General features: G+C 48.5%; 1 protein-coding gene across 1 annotated transcript in view; it reads left to right on the top strand.

The window, feature by feature from the left end:
* Positions 1–1,188: 1,188 nt before the first annotated feature.
* cap2 (cyclase associated actin cytoskeleton regulatory protein 2) overlaps positions 1,189–15,963 on the top strand; it is a 323,980-nt gene continuing 309,205 nt past the window's right edge. The window contains exon 1 of the mRNA XM_038796992.1: positions 1,189–1,410. The gene's annotated coding sequence lies outside the window, so the exon portion shown is untranslated. The remainder of the gene's footprint in view (positions 1,411–15,963) is intronic.

Genomic DNA, 15,963 nt, shown 5'->3' with positions numbered 1-15,963 from the left:
TTTATTTCAATTTTCATAATGCTTTTGCTAAGGACTCACATAGCAGATTACTACGTGAAGTTAAAGCGCATGGGATTGTGGGTAGCAGACAGGAAGCAAAAAAATTGGAATAAATGGGTCTTTTTCCGATTGGCAGGCAGTGACTAGTAAGGTACTGCAGGGATCTGTGCTAGGACCCCAACTGTTCACATTATATATTAATGTTTTGGACGAGGAAAATAAATGTATTATCTCCAAATTTGCACATGATGCAAAGTTAGGTGAGAGCTGTGAGAATGCAGAGATGCATCAGCAGGATTTGGATAAGCTGAGTGAGTGGGGATATGCATGGCAGGTGCAGTATAATGTGGATAAACGTGAGGTTATCCACCCAGAGTGGCGGATCTGTGGAATTAACTACCACAGAAAGTAGCGGAGGCCAAAACATTGTGCAATTTCAAGAAGGAATTAGGCATAGCTCCCTAGGGCTAAAGGAATCAAGTGATATGGGGGGGGGGGGGGGGAGCTGGGATCAGGGTATTGAACTTGAACAGCCATGAATGGTGGAGCAGGCTCAAAGGCCGAATGGCCTCCTTCTGCTTCTATTTTCTATGTGTGTTTGTATGTATACTTCAAAGTATAAATATGTTTAATGCTGGATTTTGGCATGTGCAATGCTATGGAAGGTTGAAGAGTAAGGGATTTTATTTTACTGTTGGGCAGTTAATTCAACAATCTTTGGGCTCCTGGAGCAAATCAAAATTACATTCGGAGCCAAAATTGTCGCCATGGTACAGCGATGAGTCACCAGGAGCTTACAGCTCGCTGAGCTCAATTTCGTCAGTAAACTGTTCTCTCCCATCCATTGAAACGCCTTCTGCGTTTGAAGGTCCGGGCAAGAAAAAAAAAAACACAAAGGCAAATGCGATTTGTGTAAAGCACACGGCCCGCAACGCCTGGGAACGTAAAACCCAAATGCTCCAGAGTGGACAGCAGCAGCTCGCCTCGCTGCCTTGTCCTTATTTGGAGGGTGCGCGCGCGCGCGCGCTAGTGGTGGGGAGGGAGGGGCCCGCTCCCCGGCGGTTGGCAGCTCGGGCTGCGGGTGCGCGCGCGCCGGGCAAATGGAGCGCGCGTGCCTTTATTTGGAATGGAGTGGAAGGGGACGCACGTGCACGTTTGGGTACGCGCGCCCTGACCCGGGCTGTCAGTCAGCCAGCCAGGCAAGAGCCAGGAGCGCGCGCCAGCTGGGCAGCGGTTGAGAGTGCGAGCGAGCGAGCGAGCGCTTCGAAGCTGAGGGAAGCACTCAGTCCCCACCTCTCTCCTCATACATCTTCCTCCTCATACATCCTCCTCCTTCTCCCCCGCCCTCCCCCACCTCTCAAACCTCCTCCTTTTATACATCTGCAGCACCGCAGACAAAAAGCACAGCAGGTAATTATATATATTTTTTTCCTCGCACCAATTTTTTGGCATCAACTTTTTTGTTTTGTTTTGAGAAGTGGTCGCTAAATGCTGCCAAAAACAAATATGAAGGGAGATCTGATGTCCGCCTTTGATTGTGTGTCGGGGAGCTCTGCTTGTTGATGCAGTGTTCGTTTCTTCCTTCTGCATTTATTGAGGTTTGTCTCCACCTTTTCCTAAAATAAGGATAACCGGGAGACGACTGTGGGCTTTGATATCGCAATTGTGAAATATTGAAGGATTTGTGTTATGTAACGGAATAAAATAGCAGTTTCCTGCAACATGGTATTTTCTGATGGAGCTGTCACATGCTTCCTACAATTTTTAAATCAAATTTCGGCTCTCCTGTAATTATAGTGCAATAAATAATGCATGCATCATATTAAAACGATTCTAAGCAAGTAGCTTCTCTGTGTCTGTAGGCCTTGTCTATAGTGAACTGATGCTGAGAACCTTGAGGAGAAAATGTCAAGTTGTTTGTTGAAAATCTGGCATCTTCTGTAAATGTTAGTCCATTGTTATTCCCTCATCGTCCCTCCCTCCCCTCGCTAGTAAACTATGCAGAAACACAAGAATGCTTTTAAGGTGATGAGATGGAATCGGAAGGAACGACCTTTTGAATCTCAGTGCCTGGGTTGGGGGCTTGTAAGAGGCGGTCTCTGCTGCTGACAAGCTTTTAAGAGTCTCAGGGATGACTATCTCGATGTATTTCTTTATGACAGTTTGCACTTGGGGGAGTAGTCTCTTGGGAAGCTTAAGTGGGCCATTGCATGTTTCAGGAGACCAATTAGCCTAGCCTGAAAGTGACAAGCTGGTCTGTTTTCATCGAACTTGCTGCTGATGCAGCTTGTCTCAATTCAGTTTTCTAATAATTTCTCCCATTATTTTAATTATTCTAAGTAATAGTGAATGCATTATTGTCTTTGTGAAAAATTGTACCACATGCAATATCCTGAAAATTAGAATAAACAGCGAACACGCCTTTCTGTAGAATGAAGAGGCACACAAATTCCTTCTGCAGTTCGACAGTTTTATTTTTAAATTTAGGTGTGCACATGTTAGAACTAGTAGGGATTTTTAAAGTTTGAATTTGAATTGGTCTGTAATATCTTAATTTGCTTAAAGATGACATTGTGCAGTTTGTTGGATGGTTTAGTGCTGCATCAATGCTACCTTTTCAGGTGCATGTACAGAATACACCTAATTAATACTTGGCAGTGTGCATATTTGTTTGTAAACAACATCATCTTAATTTCCAGGAAAGTTTACCTTACTAATTTGTTGCCGTGTTATATAGGTAGGTAGGTAAGCAAACCTCTAGATTCTGGACTAAGGTGAAAGTAGAATCTGACAGTGAATGATTTGTTGTGAGGAACTGAAATCTCACTTGTAATTGTTTGAGGAAACCACAGGCAAGCAAGCTGCATTGAAGACACTGATACAGAGAGAAAATGCAATAGATTTTTTATATTTCAAGATGTTAATTTGTCATTGAATCTAAGATTTTGTTTAATGCATTGAGTTAATTTATTAAGTGGAATATAATGCCTTATGGCAGAGGGGAGGGGAGTTATTGAAACAGATTCAATAATAACTTTCTAGAGAGAATTGGATGTATATGTGATGAGGAAAATATGCAGGACAATGGGGGAAGAGCAAGTGAATTGAACCAATTAGAAAGGTCTTTCAAAGAACTTTACCCGAACAAAAATACGTATCTATGTTTCATATGTTATTACCTTTTCTGCCGAGTGACACCCTGATGGTATAGTGAGGTTGACTGGTTACATTTGCTCTCTTTGAATTGTAGGCTACCATCTGCATTGCTTCTGGTAGGGTGTGGCACATTCCATTAATCCTGAGTTTTAACTGGTGCAGACTTTAAAAAAAACATATTTTATTCAGTTATCTTGCTTAAAATGTATGTTAAAGGCCAATAATTGGCTAATTTCTGCTTTCTAGAATGCAACATAGAAATTTTCAATGTAAGAGGAGGTCATTTGCCTCATGGTGTCTGTGGAACTCTTTGAAAGAGCTATTCAATTAGCTCCATTCCTCTGCCCTTGTCCCATACTCTTTTAAATATTTATTTTGAAATATGTATTTACTTCACTTTGAAATGCTACATTCTGGATTTTCTTCTCCCATTGTTTTTGGCAAGGCATTCAAGGTTTTGGCATATTTTGTAAGTGAGGATTCCAATCTCCTATTTCATTATGTTGGTGAAGATAAATCTATGGTCTCAATTTACAGACTCACTAACCAATGGAAATAGCTTTCCCCCGTCTAACTTGTCACCGGTACTTATAATTTTGAACACCTCTATTAGATTGTCTTTTAAATTTCAGTGCTCTGATGAAGAGGGACACTATTCTCTGGACCAAAAGCAAAATACTGCGGATGCTGGGAATTTGAAAAAAAATAAAATGCTGGAAATACGCAGCAGGTCTGGTCCCATCTGTGGAAAGAAAAACAGGGTGAATGTTTTGGCTTGATGACCTTTCATCAGAACTATTCATCAGTTACTACTCTAGTTCCTCCTTATAACTCTCTTCTGTCGCTTTCCCATGACATTGATATTCTTCCTAAAGTTGTAGGCATGGCAAGGTTCACTGCAATAAATTAACCATTTTGGGGGGAGTAAGAAGAGTGAGGGTTGAGAGGCAGAAAGTGAATCAGGGCGAATGGAGAACTCTGTACTTTCAGCATACCACCATTAGAAAATGAAATTCCCCATTGTTTTGTAATAAGGTAATAAATACCTCCTGCTTCTTTGCTTCTTTGGTATTCCTTTCCTTGTGAACTTCTGGATGAACTGTGCTCTGTTTATTTAGGACAATCTATTCATTTGTATTTTCACTATGTTCCATTGGCCTCCTGTTGCAGTACACCTGAAAGTTTAACCTAAGATTGGTATCTCCACTGAATAGTTGGTAGGGAAGAGTAAATTTTAACCATGGTGCATCTCTTACTGGTCTTTCCCGTTCTTGGTAAAGAGATGCATTTTCTTAAGCTTTAAGCACTTTACTAAGATCAGGAAAGTATTATCTGACTTGAAGCTCAATAAGGCTGGCTTCCCCAGTAAGTGGTGTTGTGTACAAATATGATGTGCCACCAGGTTGTCTGGAGCAGGGCATTCAAGCTTTTGGCTTTGTGGGCCATATAGATGTATGCCCTGAAGCTTCAAGGGCCACAATGTAAAGGTTCAATCGATATATCCACATCAATTTAACATAGGTTCATCTGAAGCATAGTGCTTCAGGAAATAAGTACAAACAGGACCCAATTTCCGGGAATTCCAGGACTAAAGGGGCGCACGTAACGAGTGTGATTCAGTTTGAACAGCCCCTGTAAGGGAGGCACGGTAGCATAGTGTTTTAGCACTGTTTGCTTCACAGCACCAGGGACCCAGGTTCAATTCCTGACTTTGGGTCACTGTTTGTGCGGAGTCCACACGTTCTCCCCGCGTCTGCCTGGGTTTACTCGGATGCTCCAGTTTCCTCCCACAAGTCCTGAAAAACGTGCTTGTTAGGTGAATTGGACATTCTGAATTCTCCCTCAGTGTACCCGAACAAGCGCCGTAGTGTGGTGACTAGGGGATTTTCACAGTAAGTTCAGTGCAGTGTTAATATAAAACCTACTTGTGACACAAAAACAAATTATTATTATTACCTTAGCCAATTTCCCTTTTTTTTTAAAGCAGATTCAAATCTGATTTTGTAAAAAGGCGAATGGTGATATGATGGAGAAAGGTGAATTGTTATGATTAGATTACACATTTGGGTCTTCCCAAGGAAGTGTTATGGCACCCCGTATGTATGAACAAATCAGACTAGTTTTGAACTGGATATGCCTGAATTTTCCCTTCACAATCCTCAGTGTCGAGGTGAAGGATAATATGACCATTTTCAAACAAGCATGGTAAATAAAATGTCTAAAAGAAGCTCGACAATGTACACCTTAACATTGCATTTTAATGCACCATCGTTTTCCTTTGCTTTTTTTTTGGGTCACTTGGAGTGACAGATGTGGTTGTGAGCTTACTGCATTCTAGCTGTACCACTATGCAGTTGGCAGAATGCTTGGCTACAGGCTGCTTATCTCTTCACATCTAAATTAATGGCCCTGATGGATTGTTAGGAGTGCTGATTTGCTTGAAATTAACCATTTAAGCAATGTATGATTGGAATGTATTATTTTAATCTCAGCAGCATCAAATTAAGGCCTTTGTTTTCATTTTGAACACATTAGTTATCAGCTTTCTTTTCTAGAATCTTGTGGCAAATGCACAAATATATTTATGTTATATTTAGATTATTGCTATTCAGAGAAATGTTCATAGTCTGTTCATATGCCGGCTGCATAAACAAGTAAAATTGTCCATCTAAAATGACAACTTATAACATTGTAAATTTGATATTTTTGATTTCTGGATTTGTAATGGAAGGAATGCTATTAATTAATGGAGGTTAAAATTGTAGTCAAGGGCCAAGCATGGTGGTGCAGTGGTTATCACTGCTGCCTCACGGCGCTGAGGTCCCAGGTTCGATCCCGGCTCTGGGCCACTGTCCATGTGGAGTTTGCCCATTCTCCCCATGTTGTGTGGATTTCGCCCCCACAACCCAAAGATGTGCAGTTAGGTGGAGTGGCCACGCTAAATTGTCCCTTAATTGGAAAAATGAATGGCCAATGTAAATTTATTTTTAATAAATTGGACAGTCAAGAATCTGATTTGCCTTTTACATAGAATGTGTAGTCCAGTGCTAAGTTTGGATATGATGGGATGTCGTGGTCTGAAGTTATGTAGGGTCACCATCAGTATCTGATGCAGTACCAGGCCAGTTGCCATGGGAATGGGAGGGTAAGCAAAGAGGTCAGTGGTGTGGTTCATAGAGGCTATCGTTTTGCAGTTTCATCCTGTGAATGTAGAATTTTGCAGAGCTTTCTTAAGAGATAGCATGCTACAAATGCACATATGAAACAGTTTGGCATTACAGGCATTGGAAATCTTTAGTGATGATGCATTGTTCCACTTTGAGGAGTTTCTGGGAAAGATATTACTTTATGTCTTCATGTAAAATGGATGATTGCGAGTCAGTCCTTGTGGTGAACCACGATTATTGCATTATATTCACTGTGCGGTATTGTACATGCCATTGGGCTTGTCCAGGCCAGCTCCGCCTGTGGCTCCTCCCCTCAGGGCTTCTGTATAAAAGTTGACAGGGTCTCTGCTTCCGGACCCAGTTCGGGTCCAGAGGCAGGAGGCTTGCTGTTTAGTGTATTAAAGCCTCAGTTACGTTATCACTCGTCGTCTATTATTGATGGTGTATCAATGTAATTACACTAAACTTCTAAAGATGGACTTCACTCAAGATGAACTCCTCACTCAAGCCTGATCGCTTGCAACTGGACCCACAAGCAGCTGACGCTAGAGAGACTTTGAACACTGGCTAAGCTGGCTTCGAGGCGTACCTCACATCTTTCAACAAAGACATCACAGACCTCCAGAAGAAGCAGGTTGTCACGCCATGGGTGAGCCCAAGAGTCTTTAACCTCATCAGGGGACGCCCCCTCGTACGCGAGGCAATAACTCTGCTAAAAGGACATGCGTGAATCGTTAAACCAGGTATATGCTAGGCACCTCCTCGCCACGAGATGCCAACTGCCCTGGGGAATCACTCACAGATTCCTGTGTGCCTTCGTGTCCTCTGCCGGAACTATGACTGCCGGGCGATATCGGCTACCCAGCACGCGGAGCTGATGATCAGGGACGCTATGTCGCGGGCATGCACTTGAACTATATCCGCCAGCGTGTTATTAGAAGGGGGGCACACTTGGCCTCCCAGAGACAGTACAATTCTCCAACTCACTGGAAGTGGCCTCCCCGAACATGGGGGCCTACACTTCTGACCGCACTGCACCTCCGTGAGGCGAAGCCATCAACCGACCCGGGTGCGACGCAAGCCTGCACTCCGCAGCCGCCCGCCAACGCCGGTGGCCCGAAGTGCTACTTCTGTAGCCAGAGTAATCACCCCCGACAACGCTGCCCGGCACGAACGCAACCTGTAAACGCTGTGGGAAGAAAGGCCACTTCGCAAAAGCCTGCCAGGTCCGACCCCCCCCCCCCCCCCCCCCCACCCCCCAAAATTTCTAGGCCCAGCAGCGCTGCCTGCTGCCTGTCAGGGTCGCCCCCAGCTGCCGTGCCCACCCGCCATGTGCGCCCCGTGGTGCCGCCATCTTTAATTTTGACCGTCACGTGCGACCCACGGTGGCCGCCATCTTGGACGCCATCCTTACACCTCCACCCGCCACGTGCGACCCACGGGGGCCGCCATCTTGGATGGCATCTTACATCCCATTCGCCTCTTGCGACCCACGGGGGCCGCATCTTGGATGCCACTTGAACCTCACCCACCACGTGCAACTCATGGGGGCCGCCATCTTGGGGACCTGTCCGCAGCCTCCCGGCAGCCGCTGCTTACCCGGCCGTACACTGGCCGCCGCCACCTCCAACCGACCTACCCGACCACCTTCCAACACTCGCCTCCATCACACTCAACCAGTCCCGGCCGCACCATCTCGCGAAGTCCACGATGACCGTCCGCATCAACGGGCACAAGATGGCCTGCCTTTTCGACTCCGGGAGCACAGACAGCTTCATACACCCAGATACGTTAAGGCGTTGCCTCCCTCCCCATCCTACCCGCGACCCAGAAAATCTCCCTCGCTTCCGGATCCCACGTGGTGGAGATCCGGGGGTAACTGTGTCGCGACCCTCACTGTGCAAGGCGTAGAGTACATCAACTTTAGGCTCTCCATCCTTCCCCATTTCTGCGCTGCCCTATTACTGGGGGCTCGACTTCCAGTGACATCTCCAGAGCCTTACTCTAAAGTTCAACGGACTCCTGCCCCCCCCCATACCATCGTAAGCCTCGCGACCCTTAAGGTCAGCCCACCCTCCCTTTTCGCAACCTTACCCCGGACTGTAAGCCCGTCGCTACCAGAAGCAGACGCTACAGTGCCCAGGACAGGGGCCTTCATTAGGTCAGAGGTCCAGCGACTCCTGCGAGAGGGGACATCAAGGCTAGTAACAGCCCCTGGAGAGGCCAAGTGGTGGCGTCAAGACTGGGGAGAAGCACCGGATTGTCATCGATTTATAGCCAGACCATCAACCGGTACACGCAGCTCGATGCGTACCCCCTCCCCCGCATATCTGACATGGTCAATCAGATTGTGCAGTATCAAGTCTTCTCTACAGTCGACTTGAAGTCTGCGTATCACCAGCTACCTATCCGCCCGGAGGACTTACCAATGCACTGCCTTCGAGGCAGACGTGCCGCCTCTATCACTTCCTCAGGGTCCCCCTTCGGTGTCACCAACGGGGCCTCGGTCTTCCAAAGGGAAATAGACCGAATGGTCGACAAGTACGGGCTGCGGGCCATGTTCCCGTACCTAGACAACGTTTCCATCTGCGGCAGTGACCAGCAGGACTATGACGAGAACTCCGGCGCTTCCTCCACACCGCAAAACTGCTGAACCTAACTTATGATAGGGAGAAATGTGATTTCTGCACAATCTGCCTGGCATTCTAGGGCCCGACCCCGACTGCAAGCGCCCCCTCCCGTAACCTCCCCCTTCCTCACTGCCCCAGGCCTTGAAGAAATGCCTGGGTTCTTCTCTTATTATGCCCAGTGGGTCCCCACCTACGCGGACAAGCCGCCCACTGATCAAGTCCACCATGTTTTCCCCTGGCGACTGAGGCCCGACTGGCCTTCGATCGCATCAAAGCAGACATCGCCAAAGCCGCGATGCATGCGGTGGATGAGTCCATCTCTTTCCAAGTGGAGAGCCATGAGTCGAACTTTGCTCTGGCCACTACACTCAACCAAGGCGGGCAGGCCCGTGGCTTTCTTCTCCGGTACCCTCCATGCCTCTGAAATACGACACTCCTCCGTCGAAAAGGAGGCCCAAGCCATAGTAGAAGCTGTGAGACTTCTACGGGCCAGGTGGCATTACCTGGCCTGCAGGCGATGCACTCCCCTCACTGACCAATGGTCGGTTGCCTTCATGTTTTACCAATACACAGCGGGGCAAAATCAAGAACGACAAGATCCTGAGGTGGAGGATCGAGCTCTCCACCTACAGCTATGACATCTTGTATTGGCCCGGGAATCTCAATGAGCCCCCAGATGCCCTCTCCTGCGGTACATGTGCCAGCGCACAAGAGACCGACTCAGGGCCCTCCACAATGACCTCTGTCATGAAATGAAATGAAAATCGCTTATTGTCACGAGTAGGCTTCAATTAAGTCACTGTGAAAAGCCCCTAGTTGCCACATTACGGCGCCTGTCCGGGCAGGCTGGTACGGGAATCGAACCAAGCTGCTTGGTCGGCTTTAAAGCCAGTGATTTAGCCCAGTGTGCTAAACCAGCCCCTGGGGTCATCCGGGGGGTCACCAGCTTTTCCACTTTATCAAGGCTCCTGCCCCTACTCCATCGAGGAGGTCAGGTCCGTGACCAGGGACTGCCAGGTCTGCAGCGGAGTGCAAACCGCACTTCTAAGGGCCAGACAGAGCACATCTGGAAAAAGGCTTCCCGCCCTTTTGAGCGCCTCAGCATGGACCTCAAAGGGCCTCTCCTCTCCACTGACCGTAACGAGTACTTCCTCAACATCGTTGACGAGTACTCCAGATTCCCCTTCACCATCACCTGCTCTGACATGACCTCTGCCTCCATTATCAAGGCTCTACGCTGCCTTTTCACCCTGTTCGGGTTCCCTGCTACATCCACAGTGATCAGGGCTCCTCCTTTATGAGCGATGAGTTCCTGCTCAGCAAAGGCATTGCCTCGGCAGGACAACCAGCTATAACCCCCGGGGAAACGGACAGGTGGAGAGGGAGAACGCGACGGTCTGGAAGAGCGTCCTACTGGCCCTTACGGTCGAAAAGTCTCCCAGTCTCCTGCTGGCAAGGTGGTCCTCCCCGATGCGCTCCACTCCATCCGGTCGCTTCTATGTACGGCCACTAACCAGACTCGTCATGAGCATATGTTTGCCTTCCCCAGGAAGTCCACCCGCTTCCGTTCCTGGCTGACAGTCCCGGAGCCCCGTCCTTCTCCGGCACCATGCGAGGAGCCATAAAACCGACCCCCCTCGTCGAGAAGGTCCTGCTGCTCCATGCAACCCTGAATATGCCTACATGACACACAAGGATGGGCGGCAGGACACGGTCTCCCTTGGGATTTGGCTCCTGCAGGATCCCCAGCGACCATCACCACCACCCCCCACCCTACACCGTCTCCGCCCACCTCCCTCATGAACTGACGCCTGCAGGCCCACCGAGGACAAGCACCACTACCTCCGCCCATACACCCCCCTTCGCCCAACTCAACCTCTGGGCGAAGAAGAAGACAACACGCTCCCGGACGCGGCAGGGTCTCGACGCCGGCGCCAACACCACAGCCGGACTGAGGCGGGTCATAGCGGTAAGGTCAAGGCCCCCGACAGATCTTACCCCAGCCGGACTTTTTTTAAACAGGGGGTGACTGTGGTGAACCACGTTATTGTATTATATTCACTGTGCTGTATTGTACATGCCTGGGATTGTCCAGGCTGGCCTCCGCCTGTGGCTCCTCCCCTCAGGCCTCCTGTATAAAGTGGCAGGTCTCTGCCTCTGGACGCAGTTCGGGGCCAGAGGGCAGGAGGCTTGCTGTTTAGTGTATTAATGCCTTAGTTACGTTTATCATTCATCATCTATTATTGATGGTGTATCAGTCCTGTTTTTTATTGAAGTCAGTTTTTTCGTCATTGATGTCCGTTTTTGATGCACTGCATCATTTCTGCTAGTAATACTTTCATGATGCACTTGTTTGTTTCACTGCTCAGAATGTTCCTAGTATTTTGTTAAAGATGATGCTTTTTAATGCAGCGAACAAATACCTTTCTTTGCACCAGCAAGGGTGTTTCAAGAATGTGCCCCACACTAGCCAAATCTTTAGCTAAGCTGTTCCAGTACAGTTACAACACTGTAAACTATCTAACATTGTGGAAATTAACCAGGTACCAGGTTCCCGTATCTGCCTCCCCGGACAGGCGCCGGAATGTGGCGACTAGTGGCTTTTCACGGTAACTTCATTGAAGCCTACTCGTGACAATAAGCAAATTTTCATTTTTTCATTTTCAGGTCTGTCCTGTCTACAAAAATCAGGACAAGTCTAATCCAGCCAGTTATCTCCCCATCATTTTACTTACATTCATTATCAGAGTGATGAAAGGTGTTGTCAACAGTGCTATCAAGCAGAACTTTCACTAATAACTTGCTCACTGATCTTTGGTTTGTTTTCCGTCAGGGCCACCCTGTTCCAGGCCTCATTACAGCTTTGTCCAAACATGGACAAAGTGCTGAATCCCAGAGATGTGTCTGCCTATCACCAAGGTAGGATTTGACTGCGTGTGGCATCAAGGAGTCCTGGAAAATTAGGAGTCAGTGGTTACTAGGGTAGAAAACTGACTATTGAATGGATTCATACCCATCACAAGAAAAGGTGATTGTAGCAAGAGCTCCTCAGGGCAGTGCCCCAGGCCTAAGCACCATCTTCAATTGCTTTATCAGTATTGACCTACCCTCCATCATGAGTGTGGTGATCCAACCACTGTACATATGTGTGCTTGCAGTAGGGGGGATGTATGGCCGTACCTGTATTACAGGTTTCTCCGGTAAGCCCCTGCCGGCTAGCTCCGCCCACAGGGAGCTGTATAAATATTTGTAAGTTTCACTGAGATGCCATTTTACAGCTGCCGCCGGAGGAATAGCATCTCACTGTAATAAAGCCTCTCTTGTACTTCACTCGAGTCTTCGTGTACAATTGTTAGCGCCACAATTTATTACAGTGAGATTTTCATTACACCATGGACATCAGGATCAACCTGACCGCCTGCAGCTGGATCCGCAGTCGCCCCACGCTAGGAAAGACTTTGTTCACTGGCTTGCAGTTCTCGAGGCCTACATCTCTTCAGCAGACCCTCCACCTTCGGAGGCACAAAAATGACAGCTACTTTACTCAAGACTCAGCTCCAGCGTGTTTCCGCTAATTTCGTGATGCGCCTGACTACGCCCGGGCCATGGAACTGCTCAAAGAGAACTACGCACAGTTGACGAACACCCTGTTTGCGAGACATCTACTCTCTACTCGCGTCCAACAGCCGAGTGAGTCGATTGAGGACTTTTGGAGGGCCCTTATACCTCTAGTACGAGACTGCGACTGCCAGGCCCTCACGGCCACAGAACATTCCGACTTACTCATGCGGGATGCCTTTGTTACGGGTATCACAGGCGGGGAATGGCGTCCCGACGGCGTGGCGCGATTCGCGTGGCCCCCTGCCGATTCTCCGGCCCGGCGGGCAGATTGTTGCTTTCAGGATCAGGACCGTCATTAATACTAATACTGCCTCTCTTAACTAATTAAGAATGTGTTGTGACTTACGGACCTGTACCAGATAGTGTACCAAAGCAGAATTACAATGAAAGCTATTGTGGTGAAGCATTTGCTTGCAGCTTGAACTTTTAAAATTTTGATATTGTCTCTGCGATTCTCATCACAAAACCATAGGCTGGATTCTCCAATTTTGAGGCTATGTCCGGAGCATGTGTCTAGCCTTAGGACGAAAAAAGTCGGTGTCGCCTTCACGCCGATGCTCCGCCCAGTGGGGGGCTAGCAGCCACGCCATGTAAAACCCCCGGTTTTACGACCTGCTGTGGTCATGCCATACAACATGGCGCCGGCTGCGCGCTGACCCGGCCTGCCAGATAATGCCCCCCTATAACCACCCTCACCACCCCTAGATCACCTTCCACCAGTCCCCCCCACCATCTGCTGAAGCTCTCTCCCCCCCCCCCCCCCCCCCCAACTGTGGCGGCGTTGGACACAGTCCGCAGCCGCCATGCGAGGTTGATGAAACCTCAGGCCACAAGTTATCCACGCCGTCGAGAAGTCGGCCCATCGGGGAGGCCCTTCAGGTGACGTCCTCAGGCCGTCCCAACGGTGTGCGGTATACTCACCCTGATGCCATTTGGAGGGGGCGAGCATCTGAAAACCAGCACCGCCCTGATTTCGGCGTCAAAAGTGATTGCCCAATCGCCAATGCGATTTTGGCATCGGCAAACGGAGAATCCCGTCCCACTTCTTCTGTAACTGTTGTGAGACCTGCAGGAATAAGCAGAGCAAAATGTTCAACCCTACTGCATCTTCTACAAGTTTGTTTATTCTTCATCTGACAAAACAAATTTTGCAAATGTGTATGTGTATTCTTTTGTTGTCTAGGCCTGCGGCTGAGTATTTTAGCCGACTGCTGAGTGTAATCAAACAATTTATGGCTTGATATCCCAGGCAGAAAAAGAAGCTGAAGCAAGTACTGCAGCAACAGTTGGGTTTCTACATCTACTCTCCTGGATGTGCACATTCCTGTACACCATTTAAAATACTTGATATGGTTTGTCTGTTTTCGTTAGAGAGGAGAAGGCTGAGAGGTGACTTAATAGAGACATATAAGATAGTCAGAGGGTTAGATAGGGTGGACAGTGAGAGTATTTTTCCTCGGATGGTGATGACCAACACGAGGGGACATAGCTTTAAATTGAGGGGTGATAGATATAGGACAGATATCAGAGGCAGTTTCTTACTCAGAGAGTAGTAGGGGTGTGGAACGCCCTGCCTGCAACAGTAGTAGACTCGCCAACTTTAAGGGCATTTAAGTGGTCACTGGATAGACATATGGATGAAAATGGAATAGTGTAGGTCAGATAGGCTTCAGATGGTTTCACAGGTCGGCGCAAACATCGAGGGCCGAAGGGCCCGTACTGCGCTGTAATGTTCTATGTTCTATAATATGATAGCATTTTGGGAGAAATACAATTCTGCTGTGTTTACAAAAGCTACTTCTTTGAGGTGGGGAGGGGGATCTCTCTATCTCACTCTTGCGCTCTCTCCCGCTCACCGGTGACCTGCTGAGCCCCCCCTTACTCTGACTCTTCCCGCCAACCTCCAAATTGACTACTTAAGGGTCTTGATTTGGATACAAGTGGGCTGCCCTTGGCCTCGCCCAACCCACATAAATTTGCAGACAAGTATGGGGTGGGCAAATGAGGATGGTGGGATGCCCGCCCATGGCATTTTTCAGGTTCTGGTCGCTGCACACCAGCCAGCGAACAACCATAAAATTCTGTCTTTCGAGGAAAGAAGTCGGTAAAATCTTAACTGCTTTGCTGGTGTCCTTTCAAGAAGGAAAGTTAGTCTGGGTGACATGTAACACCAGTGGTTGATTGTTAACAGTCCTCTGAAAGCTACTTCATTGTACAGAACATCCAGGGATAGCCAATAAATGGTTGCTTTTCCAGACATGCCCACATCCTGAGAATTATTTTTTTGAATGCAATGCATGAGGGTTTCTGGTTCAATTGCTAACCTGTGATGGGTTTGTTGGCCCTGTCAAGTAAGCAAGATATTGAAAAAAATGAACAGCAATTTTGGAGCACTGCTTCAAGGTGTGTTGCGGTCCGAGAATGGGGAAGAATTGACTTTCAGAAATCAGTGAAATTAAAGTTTGCGACTTTAATCAAGTGAGTAATACTCAGATCTGGTCAGATGGTGTGATGGATAGTGGGCTGGATTCTCCGATCCCCGATGCTAAACCGCGTTCGGCGACGGGGTGGACAATCCCCGATGATGCCTAAATCGGGGGCCGCGGCACTTTTGTGATGCTCCGCCCCTGAATCCACGGCCTCTGTACGTTGGCTGAGGCCCACCCCGCGATATTCCATCCCAAACCAGCCGAGTTCCCGGCGGCATGGGTCGCATGTGGTCTCACCTGTCGGGAACTCAGCTGAAACTGCGGACTCAGTCCAGCGCCACCACAGTCGGGGGAGGGCCAATCCGCGGGCAGGGATGGACATATTCAGGGCTGAGCGCACTGTTGTGGGGCAGTTGGGGCGCACTAGCCGGCCGAAGGGGGAACTATTTCGCGGGCCGGGTCCGCGAGCAGCCGCCGCCATGTTGCATGCTGCCGTCATGCGCATACGCGCGGCCACGGACCGAGCAATTCTCCAGGCCGTATCGGCAGCTAGAGCCGGGTGCTCTACGCTGTCTCCCTGCTAGCTTCCAGCGAAACAAGGAATCGGTGGCTGTTTTGCACCACCGTTTTCACGCCGGCGTGGGGACATAGTTTCCGAATCAGAGAATCTAGGCGATTGTGTGGACAAACCAACATGGGCTGAAAATACACAATCACTTTCCTAAGACAGCCATTCTCAGTTCCCTCGATGCCCTCATTAGAATATCAAGCTTCTGGGGTGGAATTCTCCATTTGGCGATGCCGAAATCGCGAAATTCGACCTGGGTGGAGATAGGTTCTTATGCCAAAATCGCGACGGGTACCGATTTGACGCCATATCGCGATTCTCTGTCACCTCGACAGTGTCGTCATGAAACCAGTGTGGTGGCTGATGAAGGGCGAGAGAGGAGGTAGGACAGA

The sequence above is a fragment of the Scyliorhinus canicula genome, chromosome 5 (genome assembly GCF_902713615.1).
Source record: "Scyliorhinus canicula chromosome 5, sScyCan1.1, whole genome shotgun sequence".
In the NCBI taxonomy this organism is placed as follows: Eukaryota; Metazoa; Chordata; class Chondrichthyes; order Carcharhiniformes; family Scyliorhinidae; genus Scyliorhinus; species Scyliorhinus canicula.
The sequence above is the reverse complement of the archived record's forward strand: the minus strand, read 5'-3'. Positions and strand labels throughout refer to the sequence as shown.